Here is a 14177-nt window from a genome sequence, read left to right as displayed (position 1 = left end):
CAAGAGGATGACTGACCATGCTCTCCTCCTCCTCTCTGTCCTCTGGCCATCCACGCTGAACAGATGGTATGACAGCTGTGCAGGTAGTACCATCTATAGTGCATGAAACTAGCTCCTGTCCTTCCTCCTCCTCCTCCTCTTTATTGTCACCCAATCAACTTTGAGATGAGGCTTGGCTGTGTGTAATCACCCTGTATGGTTCCTTGCTCCATCTCATCATGCTCCGCCTGCTATGCATCCTCTTTGATTGTGAGCAGAGAGCGTTTCAGAAGACAGAGAAGTGGGATGGTGACGCTAATTATGGCGTCTTCGCCGCTCACCATCTTGGTGCAGTCCTCAAAGTTTTGGAGGATGGTACATATGTCTGACATCCATGTCCACTCCTGAGGTCTTATGTGTGGAGTCTGAACTGAATACCGACGGCCTTGTTGATGCTGGTACTCAACAACTGCCCTCTTCTGCTCACAAATCCTTCCCAACATCTGCAGTGTAGAGTTCCAATGCGTGCGGACATCACACCCCAATCTGTCAGCCGGAAGCTGCAAATGCTGCTGAAACAGTGCAAGGGCTGCGGAAGCTGTAGCTGACTTTCTAAAATGGACACACAGGCGGTGTACTTTAACAAGCAGATCCGGCAGCTCCAGGTAGGATTTGAGAAACCGCTCAACCACGAGGTTAAGCACATGGGCCAGGCATGGCACGTGTGTGAGCTCGCCTCAGAGCCGCCACCAGGTTCCAGCCATTGTCACACACGACCATGCCTGGCTGTAGGTTCAGCGGTGTGAGCCACAGATCTGCCTGCTGTTTCAGAGCTGTCCACAACTTTTCAGCATTGTGCGGTTTTTCACCTAAGCATATTAGCTTCAGCACAGCCTGTTGCCGCTTGGCCGAGGCAGTGCTGCAGTGCTTCCAGCTTGTGACTGATGTGGTCATTTCGGAGATCGAGGCTGAAGAGGAGGAGGAGGCTGAGAAGGATGAGGTGCAGGAGCTGTAGACCGTGGAGGCAACCCTGATTGACCTAGGGCCCGCAATCCTTGGCGTCGGCAGGACGTGTTCCGTCGCAAGGTCCGACTGGGTCCCGGCTTCCATTATGTTAACCCAGTGTGCCGTCACCGAGATGTACCTTCCCTGCCCACAAACGCTTGTCCACGTGTCCGTGGTTAGGTGGACTTTACCGGTAACTGCGTTGTTGAGAGCACGGCTAATGTTTTGGGACACGTGCTTGTGTAATGCGGGGACGACACACCGGGAGAAATAGTGGACCAAGTACTGAGGGACGGCCGCCGCCATCAGGTTGCAGAATGCTTCCATCTCCACGAGCCTAAAATGCAACATTTCGAGCGCAAGCAGTCGTGAAATGTGAGAATTTAGTGGTGTGGCCTGTGCGGCGTTGGCTGCATATTTACGCTTGCGTTCCAATGACTGGGGTATGAACAACTGAACGCTGCGCTGGAACAAGGACATGGACGTGCTTCCTGATGCTGCTACTTGAGAGTGTGCAACGACAGATGCAGGGCAGGAGGCATCTTCGCATGCACCATGGACAGGGGATTGGCTTGAATGCACAACAGCGGAAGAAGCAATGGTGCCACCCGTAGACACTGTTCCTGGACCCTGGGGTTCGGCTCACAAAGTCGGGTGCTTTGCTGCCATGTGCCTGACCATGCTGGTGGTGGTCAGGCTGGTCGTTTTGCCACCCCTGCTGATGCTGGCCTGGCAGGTGGTGCAAATGGTCTTTTTGGGGTTATCGGCAGAGTCTTTAAAAAACAACCAGACTCGGGAAGACCTAACAGTTGTACTGGCAAATTCCTTCGTGTTGGTATTATGGGGAACGGTTGCCTGCGGCCACCACACTGCTTCTTCCTGCCTGTTGGGGTGCTCTGCCTCCCTCCCCCTGTGTGCTGTTGTCCTCGCTCTGCATGTCCTCCTGCCAGTTTGGGTCAGTTACTATATCATCCACCACCTCGTCTTCCACCTCCGCATCCTGGTCCTTCTGACTTTCTGGCAATTGTGTCTCATCATCGTCCACCTCTTGTAACACTTTCCCACCGTTGCCTTCGTGTGACCGTGGCTGCTCAAATATTTGGGCATCGCTACACGTGTTCTCCTCTTGCCCCGCTTCAAGTGGACCGGGCACGGGCCTTGCCCATTTTAAATGGAGGACAGTATCTTCCACGCTCACTACAAATGACTGAGTTTGGAGCAAACTTATATGTGATCCGTGTGATGGAGAAAACAGAGTTTTAAATACCTGGCCTGTAGGTAAGTAGTTTGAACAGCAAACTGCTGTGAATTGCTTCACTGACACACTGAAAGAATTTTTTATTGGAGGCCAGAAATGGCAGTATTTTCTGACAACGTATATGTGATCCGTGTGACGGAGAAAACACGGTTTTAAATAGCTGCATTTCTAGCGCTCTAATATGGAAAGGGCCTGGCTGTATTCTGCAGTGCCAAGAAGCAAATGGCGCAGAAAAAATGGTGTTTGCTTTTTAAGCAAATAATGAGGATTACGATCCAAAGAAATGTATTCCTGGCCCCTGAGACCTGGGCCTTTGTATAGAAATATCTAACAGCAGCAGAAGTCAGAATTGAAATGGAGCCTCTTATGCTATATGCACTGCAGTCTGCTATATACACTGCCTGCCTATAAACCCTGCCTGCCTGATATCTCTGCAGATGGATTAGTCCTCAGAAGGACTGTTTGTTAAGATGTATATGTGTAATGTACGGTTTTTCTCCCTACACTACCTAATACACAATTAAATCTCTCCCTAACGCAGCAGCAGCTCTCCCTACACTGTCTGATCTGGAGTGACTGTGACGAACATGGCGGCGCCAGGTCTGATATAGACCTGATGACGCTGTGCGGCCAGCCAATCACTGTAATGCCCACAACCAACATGGCTACGGCATTACAGTGCATGGCAGGCAATCCCTGCATGTTCATTGGCTCTCTAAAGAGCACCAAACATGCAGGGAGGGGACCTGAGTTCCTGCCCGAGCAACCTGGAAATACTCGGCGAGCGCCGAGCATCTCGAGCAGTGAGATACTCGGGCGAGCACCGAGCAGTAGCGAGCATGCTCGCTCATCACTACTCTCTTTTAGTGATGAGCGAGTATGTTTTGTTAACCCCTTCGCCGAGTATACTCAGCCGAGCACCGAGTATTTATAGCGTGCTCGGGCTTTAAGTTTTCGGCGCTCCGTGAACATGATTTGCGACTGTTTGACAGATTTAATACATGTGAGGAATGCTGGAAAAACAGGCATTCCTCACATGTACTAGATCTGTCAAACAGTCGCAAATCATGTTCACAGTGCCGAAAACTTAAAGCCCGAGCACGCTATAAATACTCGGTGCTCGGCCGAGTATACTCGGCGAAAGGGTTAACAAAACATGCTCGCTCATCACTACTCTCTTTCTCTCCTTCTTTCTCGCACTCTTTTTCTCGCTCTCCCTTTCTCTCTCTCCTTTTAGCTAGGATTAAGGTTTAGGGTTTCTTCAAAAGTAAAAAAAAATATATAATTTATACAGTATATATAAATTACTACTGTTATGTTAGGTTTATGTTTACAAGTGTTAGATTAGGTTTTTTTTGTTAGCCATTAATATAAAATTATGTCCCGCAGAATGTTCACTCATAATTATAATACTAGTATCTCCCTATATAAATCCTTCCATGCTGCAAATAGAGTGGCCTGTGGGAAAGTAGGAAAAAAACGAGTAGGTTTTCCATCATATTTGGTTTCCAGACATTTGGAGAAGGGGGCGTCATTTTCACTTCCAAGTGACCAACTTCTTGCAGTGAAGTGGAATGACAGTAAACTTATCTACATGCTCACCATGCTGCATGCGGACACCACTGTAAGGCCACGGCCCCAATATCAGTATTTGGTCAGTATTCGTTCAGGATTTTTTCTCAGGAGTGGGAGCCAAAACCTGGAGTGGGTGATGAATGCAGAATTGGTGCACTTGTTTCTATTATACCTTTTCTCTGATTGTTCCTCACCTGCTTTTGGTTTCCACTCCTGAGAAAAATACTGACCAAATACTGATAGTAGGGCCGTGGCCTAATGGTCAGAGACAGAGGCCACCAGGGACAAGCAAAAACCGATCTGCATAAAAGACTATAATAAATTTATGGGTGGCGTTGACCTGTCAGACCAGGTGCTTCAACCATACCTGGTGAAGCGGAGGACCAGGGCCTGGTATAAAAAGGTAGCAATCTACCTCATCCAGATTGATACCTATAACAGTTTTGTTCTGTACAAAAAGTCTCAAGGAGCACTGACTTTTCTCCAGTTCCAGGAGAAAATTGTCAATTGTCTCCTATTTGACTTGATAGCATGGAAGGCGGCCTTTGAATCCAAGGGTGTCCAGAAACTTGTAGAGCGACATTTTATTCACCCCATGCCTGCTACTCTCATCCAAAAGTACTCCCAAAAAAGATGCCGGGTTTGTAGGAAGCATGGTAGACGGAGTGATTCCCGATATTAATGCCCCATGTGCCCATCACAACTAGGCCTTTGTATCTCCCCTTGTTTTTAGACATAAGAATCACAGCAAAGGATCTATATAGTTACGGTACCAACCAATCTAACAATTCACAGAGCTCGTACCTCTTCGAGACAAATTCTAAAATATAACTTTTAATATCTGTATTAAAATATTGACAGCCATAAAATAACAAACCACAACATCAGTGCACAATAAGAGGAGGGGATAGTGCCTCACCCTATTTAGGCCCTATCTCAGCCTACCTTGCCGCGGAGGTTGGCACCCTATTTTCCTGCACAATGGCGCCCCCGCTCAACGATGACTCTCCCTGGGATCCCTATAACACCCTATATTGACGGCCAATGCCGTACAGGGATTCTTAATGGATAACACACAATTTCTTGTGACAAATAGAAACAATGCAAAAAATACTCAAAAAGTTTTTATATATCTGTAGCCCTGATCAGTACAATTTGACCACAGATACAGAAGGGTGCATGAATATAATCAAAGCGCATAACATGGATCAAGTTTTAAAATTTGCGTGAAATCATGCCACATAGAAGGATAAATCTTAAAGTGCACTACTTAATTTCCATGACATGGACAGAGGATCCATTTCAAGATAATACTCAATGCCCGATCAGCTTATATATAGCTTGTAGCATCGGCGTCTCTGCCCCCTACTAGGCAGAAACGCCGTCCTTCTCACCTCCCCGCTCCCCGCGTGGCGTCCTCCTGCGCTCCTCTTCCTGCCGCTGCCGGCGCACGCAGCTTCCTGGGCACCGTGCTTAGGGCGCGCGCGCTCCCTCTCTCTTAAAGGCGCCGCGCACGCCGTCCTAAGGAGTCCACGGCCAATAGCCGAGGGTCGTCCCATATAAAAGGCACCTCCTCCAAAATGGAGGTGCCCGAGCAAAAGTTGATGCACAGTATACTTACCTCTGCTTCAGACCTCAGGTCCAGTTGCCAGCCTGACTACTGTTCCAGTCCGCCATTCTGACTACTCTCCAGCCCGACAGTCTACCTTCCGTTCTACCCGCCAGTCTGTCTATGGGCAAGTCCACCTGCTTACCAGGAAGCACCTGCCAGTTGCCTGCCAGCTATCTGCCGTGCCTGCTAGCCCGCTCACCTGGGAGCACTCGCCTGTTACCTGCCTGTTCCTGCCCGTTACCTGCCTGCTACCTGCCGTGCCTGCTAGCCCGCTCACCTGGGAGCACTCGCCTGTTACCTGCCTGTTACCTGATAGCCTACCTGGAGGCTCCTGCTGTCACTTGCCGTGACCACCTGTCTGTTACCTAGAGACTTCAACCTGCTCTGCCGTCACGTGCCGTGACCACCCGTCAACTATCCAGAGACTTCTGCCTGCCAGTTGTGTCCATCCCCTATACCGGTCAGTCCCAGTCTGCTGACCCGTGGGAGCCACCTGCTCTCTTACAAATTCGTCCCCAGAGTAGCACCTGGTCCCTCTGCTCGGTCCCTCCCTGGTCACGGAGTCATTAGCCGCCGTACGACCGGGGTCAGTCTGAGTTGATACTTAGTCACGCCCCTCTGGGTCCCTCCTTGCACCGCGGCACAGAGGTTCCACCACCCGGATCCATAACAGTTTGCTCGGGCCATGGAACCCGGTGGCCCCCAGACCCCCGCAATCTCCGATCTGCACCAGGAGGTCTTACGTCAGAGAGCTCAACAGGAGTCGGTCCTGTCCTACCTGCGGTCTGTTAACTCTTGCCTAGGTGCATTATCCGATCCGTCTGTGTCCTTCTCTGGTCAGGCAGCGCCTACTTCCGCGGCACCACCACCTAGTCCTATTATGGCGTCCGGCTATGGACCCCGGCACCTCCACGTTTTGCTGGCAACCCCGCCTTGGCTCGGGGTTTCATAAAACAGTGCACCCTGCACTTTGAACTCTTGGCTCATCAGTTCATCTCCGACTGGGCCAAGGTGGCATTCATCATGTCCCATCTCACTGGGGAGGCACTGGCATGGCTAAATCCCCTGTGGGAGAGAGGGGATCCCCTGGTGTCCGACCTATCATCTTTCCTCGCTGCTTTCCGGAAAGTCTTCTATGAACCGGGACGAAAATCCTCTTCAGCCTCCTCTCTGCTACGTCTCCGCCAAGAGAGTCTCACCATGGGCCAATATGCCATATGGTTCCGTACCCTTGCTTCTGAGCTTGCCTGGGACAACGAGGCTCTGGTGTCTGTCTTCTGGGAGGGCCTTTCCGGCCGGATTAAGGATCAGCTAGCCGGTCGGGACATTCCTACCACCCTGGATGACCTGGTCTCACTCGCTACCTGGATTGACATCCGGTTCCAAGAACGTACCAAAGAGACCACCCGGGAGAGAAAATTCCTCCGCCTCGCTCCTACTTTCCAGAGACCCGCCTCTCAACCAGTCACTGCCCAGACGCACTCGCCCGAACCCATACAGATCGACCAGACCAAGATGGTCAAATCTCGCCAAGAGTCACGTCGAGCCGAGGGGAGCTGTTTCTATTGTGGCAGTAAAGAGCACCTGATCCGTTCCTGCCCGGAGAGGCCGGGAAACTTCAGTGTCTAGGACCGCTCGGAGAGGTCGTCCTAGGCAAAAGTAAGCCCTCTCCATCCCTGACTTTGTCTGTCTCTATCTCCTGGGGAGAGAACCATCTCTTTGAAATTGCTCATCTGGATTCTGGAGCTGCTGGAAACCTCATTTCCCAGTCCCTGGTAGAGAAATACCGAATTCCCACCAAACCTTTGGCTGAACCATTGTCTGTCGCCTCCGTGGATGGAAGACTCCTTCCAGTGACCATCCTGCTCATCACTGAGCCCCTAACCCTGCAGGTGGGAATGCTGCACTCGGAGAAAATCTCCTTCCATGTGCTGTCCGGACTCTCTCACTCCCTATTGCTAGGTCTACCCTGGCTCCAGACATATGAACCCGTGCTGAACTGGCAATCCAGAGAAGTACTCCGGTGGGGGCAGGACTGCCATAGGTCCTGCCTGATTCCGGTTCGCCCAACTCGTCCTCCACCTACCCCAGCTAATTTACCCGGTCTACCGGCTCCTTACTGGCCCTACGCGGATGTCTTTGATAAAAAGGAAGCAGAGACACTGCCACCTCATAGGCCATATGATTGCCCGATCGACCTGGTACCTGGCGCCACTCCACCCCGTGGGCGTATTTACCCGTTGTCGGCGGCCGAAACCCTGGCCATGTCTGAGTACATTGAGGAGAATATGGCTAGGGGATTCATCCGGAAATCTACCTCCCCGGCTGGAGCCGGATTCTTCTTTGTCAAAAAGAAGGATGGTTCGCTACGTCCCGGTATTGATTATAGAGGACTCAATCAGATCACGGTAAAAAACAAATATCCCCTGCCGCTCATCTCCGAGTTGTTTGATCGCCTTAAGGGCGCCAGGATCTTTTCCAAGCTGGATCTACGTGGAGCGTATAACCTGGTCCGAATCTGTCAAGGAGATGAGTGGAAGGCAGCATTCAATACCCGGGACGGTCAATATGAGTACCGTGTGATGCCCTTTGGTCTCTGCAATGCTCCCGCTGTCTTCCAAGAATTGGTTAACGACATCTTCCGTGATCTTCTTTACTCCTGCGTGGTGGTATACCTGGACGATATCTGGGTCTTCTCTCTGGATCTTCCCACACACCGGAGGGATGTTTGTCAGGTCCTGCTTAGGCTCAGGCAGAACCACCTCTATGCAAAATACGAGAAGTGCCTCTTCGAGCAGACCTCTCTTCCATTCCTGGGCTTTGTTATCTCCCAGACAGGCCTACGAATGAATCCTGAGAAGCTCTCTGCTGTCCTAAAGTGGCCCCGTCTGGAGGGGTTGAAGGCGATTCAGCGATTCCTGGGCTTCGCCAACTACTATCGTCTCTTCATCTCGCACTTCTCTTCTCGGACTGCTCCCATATCTGTGCTCACCCGGTGATCATCTATACGGATCACAAAAACCTGGCATATCTCCAGAATGCCCAAAGACTCAACCCACGCCAGGCCCGGTGGTCTTTGTTCTTCGCCCACTTCGACTTCGTCCTACACTTCCGGCCGGTGGACAAGAATGTCAAAGCCCACGCCTTGTCCCTATCCTTCCTGTCCTTCGATCAAGAGGAGGAGCCTATGCACATCATCGACCCCTCCAAAGTGATGAATGTGGCCTCCTTGGATCTGACTCGTCTTCCACCCGGTAAGACGTTTGTAGCAGTACCAGATCGTGTGAAGGTTCTTCGCTGGGGTCATTCATCTAAACTAGCCGGCCATGCTGGCCAAAAGAAGACCTTCCTGCTCATCGCCCGGCATTACTGGTGGCCTACCCTGCGCAAGGATGTGGTAGACTTCGTCTCAGCCTGTTCGTCCTGTGCCCGCAACAAAGTTCCCAGACATCTACCAGCCGGTCATCTCCTGCCTCTTCCCGTACCTGATGCTCCATGGCAACACATTGCTATGGACTTTATCACAGATCTCCCTGTCTCTGCCAGTTGTACAGTCATTTGGGTGGTCGCCGACCTCTTTTCTAAAATGGCTCACTTCATCCCCCTGTCTGGTCTCCCGTCTGCATCAGTGCTAGCTAAGGACTTCTTCCTCCACATCTTCCGTCTCCATGGCCTACCCCTCCACATCGTGTCGGATCGAGGGGTTCAGTTCACCTCTCGTTTCTGGCGAGCTACGTGTAAGCTGCTGGATGTCACCCTGGATTTCTCCTCCGCTTATCATCCACAGTCCAATGGTCAAGTGGAGCTGATCAACCAGATCCTTACCAGCTACCTCCGGCACTTTGTTAACGCTCACCATACTGATTGGGTGGATCTCCTGCCATGGGCCAAATTCTCCTACAACAACCATGAGAGCGAATCATCTTCTAAGTCTCTATTCTTTATAGTCTATGGTCAACATCCCCGGATTCCATTTCCCGTCTCCGCTTCTGTGGACAACCCTGCCGCGGAGTCTCTGGTCAGCGAATTTTCCACCATTTGGGAGAGTACTAGACGTCTGGATCCGCCTCAATTCCATCCGGGAGACAAGGTTTGGCTCTCCTCCAAACATGTTCGGCTCAAAATACCCTCCAATAAGTTGGGTCCTCGGTTCATCGGTCCATTTGAAGTCCTTAAGCAAATCAATCCAGTGGCCTACAAGTTAAAACTCTCAGCCACCTTACAGATTCCCAACTCCTTCCACGTATCTCTCCTCAAACCAGTTGTCTTTAACTCTTTTTACAACAATCCAGGTTCTTCCCCTGCTCCGGTTTCAGCTGAGGACGTGTTTGAGGTAGAGAATATTCTGGCCACCAAGAGGGTAAGAGGAAAAACCTTTTTTCTGGTGGATTGGAAGGGGTTTGACCCAGAGGAGAGAACTTGGGAACCCAGGGAGAACATCCATGCCCCTCTTCTCCCTGAAAAATTTCTTTCTGGCCTAAAAAAGAGGGGGCGTAAAGGGGGGTACTGTAGCATCAGCGTCTCTGCCCCCTACCAGGCAGAGACCCCGTCCTTCTCGCCTCCCCAATCCCCGCCCGGCGTCCTCCTGCGCTCCTCTTCCTGCTGCTGCCGGCGCGCGCAGCTTCCCAGGCACTGTGCTTAGGGCGCGCGCGCTCCCTCTCTCATAAAGGGTCTGCGCGCGCCATCCTAAGGAGTCCCCGGCCAATAGCCGAGGGTCCTCTCATATTTAAGGCACCTCCTCCAAAATGGAGGTGCCCGAGCAAAAGTTGATGCACAGTATACTTACCTCTGCTTCAGCCCTCAGGTCCAGTTGCCAGCCTGACTACTGTTCCAGTCCGCCAGTCTGACTACTCTCCTGCCCGACAGTCTGCCGTCCATTCTACCCGCCAGTCTGTCTATGGGCAAGTCCGCCTGCTTACCAGGAAGCACCTGCCAGTTGCCTGCCAGCTACCTGCCGTGCCTGCTAGCCCGCTCACTTGGGAGCACTCGCCTGTTACCTGCCTGTTCCTGCCCGTTACCTGCCTGCTACCTGCCGTGCCTGCTAGCCCGCTCACCTGGGAGCACTCGCCTGTTACCTGCCTGTTACCTGATAGCCTACCTGGAGGCTCCTGCTGTCACTTGCCGTGACCACCTGTCTGTTACCTAGAGACTTCAACCTGCTCTGTCGTCACGTGCCGTGACCACCCGTCAACTATCCAGAGACTTCTGCCTGCCAGTTGTGTCCATCCGCTATACCGGTCAGTCCCAGTCTGCTGACCCTTGGGAGCCACCTGCTCTCTTACAAGGTCGTCCCCAGAGTAGCACCTGGTCCCTCTGCTCGGTCCCTCCCTGGTCACGGAGTCGTTAGCCGCCGTACGACCGGGGTCGGTCTAAGTTGATACTTAGTCACGCCCCTCTGGGTCCCTCCTTGCACCGCGGCACAGAGGTTCCACCACCCGGATCCGTAACATAGCTCATGATCTCAGTTAATAAATTGTCCTGGACCAGGGATCCATTTAATACAAATAAATATTGCTTAGTAGATATAAACACAATTAAATGCCCAAATAGCTCAAGGCAATTCATATGTAGCTCATGGCCACTGTTTACATGTCATGAATCAAAATATATTACCGAATCTATACATATATGACTTAATGCCTGCACTGCTAAGATTGCATGTCATGAATGAAAATATATTGTGCATATATGACTCAATGCCTGTACAACTCAACGCATTTCCCCTTTTACCAAGGCTCATCAGGAGTATCTTATTTAGGCAAATCTTCCAAAGACATAATGTATAATGTCAAGGTTTACTTATCTGAGTCATGAATTAAAAACAGGTAACAAGAAGGTCAGGCAGTTTAGATACATTGGATACACTCATGATTGCAAAAAAGGCTAAGAAACCAACATGTTTTAACCCAACCAGGTCTTAATCATGGAGTTGCAACTTGTATGTCTGTTGCCTGAGCTTCTTGTTACCTGTTTTTAATATGAAGAAATAAACGGATGTTTTAAGAAACCTTGGATTTCCTGGGATCATTTGTCCAAAAAGGCGCTGGATGCTTATTATTTTGAACAAACTGTGTGGTCCACTTTTTGGCGTTACCTCTTGCAAAAGTGAAAAATTTGCGGATTAAGCAACATTTTTGTGAAAAAAATGATAATTTTCAATAAGACGACCTAATGTTCTCAAATTCTGTATAGTACCTTTGGGTTCAAAATTCTCACTATATCCCTGGATAAAATCCTTGAAGGGTGTAGTTTCCAAAATGGAGTCACTTTTGGGGTTTTTCTGCTGTTTAGGAATCTTAATGGCCCTGCAAATGCGACATGGTGCCCACAATCTATTTCAACCAAATTTGCGTTCCAAAATTCAAATGGTGCTCCTTCCCTTCCGAGACCTGCCATTTTTCCAAACAAGAGTTTCTGACCACATGTGGGTTATCAGTGCGCTCAGGAGGTAACAAATTGGGGTAACAAATTGTGAGATCAAGTTTGTCGTGCTATCCCTTGTAAAAGTGAAAAAATTGGGGCTAAAGCAACATTTAAGAGACAAAATTCTTTTTTTTTTCATTCCATTTTGCATTAAGTCCTGTGTAACACCTAAAGGGTTAAAAAAATTTACTGCCAGCAGTGTTGAAGTATTTTAGGGTGCTGTTTTTAAAATGGTATCACTTTTGGGCAGTTTCCAATATATACAAGTTTTTCTCACAAAATTAGAATATCATCAAAAAGTTAATTTATTTCAGTTCTTTGATACAAAAAGTGAAACTCATTATATAGAGTCGTTACAAACAGAGTGATCTATTTCAAGTGTTTATTTCTGTTAATGTTGATGATTATGGCTTACAGCCAATGAAAACAGAAACGTCATTATCTCATTAAATTAGAATAATTAACAAAAAACACCTGCAAAGGCTTCCTAGTTCTTATGTGTTTACAAAGGCCCCTTAGTCGGTTTCAGTAGGCTCCACAATCATGGGGAAGACTGCTGACTTGACAAATGTCCAGAAGGCTGTCATTGACACACTCCACAAGGAGGGTAAGCCATAAAAGGTCATTGCTAAAGAAGCTGGCTGTTCACAGAGTGCTGTATCCAAGCATATTAATGGAAAGTTGAGTGGAAGGAAAAAATGTGTTAGAAAAAGGTGCACAAGCAACTGGGATAACCGCAGCCTTGAAAGGATTGTTAAGAAAAGGCCATTCAAAAATTTGGAGGAGATTCACAAGGAGTGGACTGCTGCTGGAGTCATTGGTTCAAGAGCAACCACACACAGATGTATCCAGAACATGGGCCAAAAATGTCACATTCCTTGTGTCAAGCCACTCATGACCAATAGACAATGCCAGAAGCGTCTTACCTGGGCCAAGGAGAAAAAGACCTGGACTGTTGTTCAGGTCATTCAGGACTGTTGTTCAGGTTCAAGGTGTTGTTTTCAGGTGAAAGTAAATATTGCATTTCATTTGGAAATCAAGGTCCCAGAGTCTGGAGGAAGAGTGGAGAGGCACACAATCCAAGCTGCTTGAGGTCTAGTGTGAAGTTTCCACAATCAGTGATGGTTTGGGGAGCCATGTCATCTGCGATCTAGTCTCCCGGTACTTACCTGCACGCAACCTCCAATCCTCACAGGATCTCCTTCTCTACTCCCCTCTTATCTCCTCTTCCCACAATCGCATACAAGATTTCTCCCGCGCATCCCCCCTACTCTGGAACTCTCTACCCCAACACATCAGACTCTTGCCTACCATGGAAGCCTTCAAAAGAAACCTGAAGACCTACCTCTTCCGACAAGCCTACAACCACCAAGTAACCACCGCCCCACCACATTACTGCATGACCTCCTCTACCCTCACTTACTGGTTCCTCACCCATCCCTTGTAGACTGTGAGCCCTCGCGGGCAGGGTCCTCTCTCGTCCTGTACCAGTCGCTGACTCGTTTTATTAAGATTATGTGAATGTTTTTGCTATGTACAGTACAGACCAAAAGTTTGGACATACCTTCTCATTTAAATATTTTTCTGTATTTTCATGACTATGAAAATTGTACATTCACACTGAAGGCATCAAAACTATGAATTAACACATGTGGAATTATATACTTGACAAAAAAAGTGTGAAACAACTGAAAATATGTCTTATATTCTTATATTCTAGGTTCTTCAAAGTAGCCACCTTTTGCTTTGATGACTGCTTTGCACACTCTTGGCATTCTCTTGATGAGCTTCAAGAGGTAGTCACAGGAAATGGTTTTCACTTCACAGGTGTGCCCTGTCAGGTTTAATAAGTGGGATTTCTTGCCTTATAAATGGGGTTGGGACCATCAGTTGTGTTGTGCAGAAGTCTGGTGGATAGTCCTACTGAATAGATTGTTAGAATTTGTATTATGGCAAGAAAAGAGCAGCTAAGTAAAGAAAAACGAGTGGCCAACATTACTTTAAGAAATGAAGGTCAGTCAGTGTGAAAAATTGGGCAAACTTTGAAAGTGTCCCCAAGTGCAGTTGCAAAAACCATCAAGCGCTACAAAGAAACTGGCTCACATGAGGACCGCCCCAGGAAAGGAAGACCAAGAGTCACCTCTGCTTCTGAGGATAAGTTTATCTGAATCACCAGCCTCAGAAATCGCAGGTTAACAGCAGCTCAGATTAGAGATCAGGTCAATGCCACACAGAGTTCTAGCAGCAGACACATCTCTTCAACAACTGTTAAGAGGAGACTTTGTGCAGCAGGCCTTCATGGTAAAATAGCTAGGAAACCACTGC

At 49.1% G+C, this 14177-nt stretch overlaps 1 long non-coding RNA gene across 1 annotated transcript in view; it reads left to right on the top strand.

Moving 5' to 3' along the window:
- LOC141265629 (uncharacterized) overlaps positions 1-14177 on the top strand; it is a 104510-nt gene that overhangs the window by 43347 nt on the left and 46986 nt on the right. The window lies entirely within an intron of this gene.

This window comes from Phyllobates terribilis, unplaced genomic scaffold (genome assembly GCF_046119375.1).
Source record: "Phyllobates terribilis strain yellow unplaced genomic scaffold, ASM4611937v1 Scaffold_4__5_contigs__length_816908805, whole genome shotgun sequence".
NCBI lineage: Eukaryota > Metazoa > Chordata > Amphibia > Anura > Dendrobatidae > Phyllobates > Phyllobates terribilis.
The sequence above is the reverse complement of the archived record's forward strand: the minus strand, read 5'-3'. Positions and strand labels throughout refer to the sequence as shown.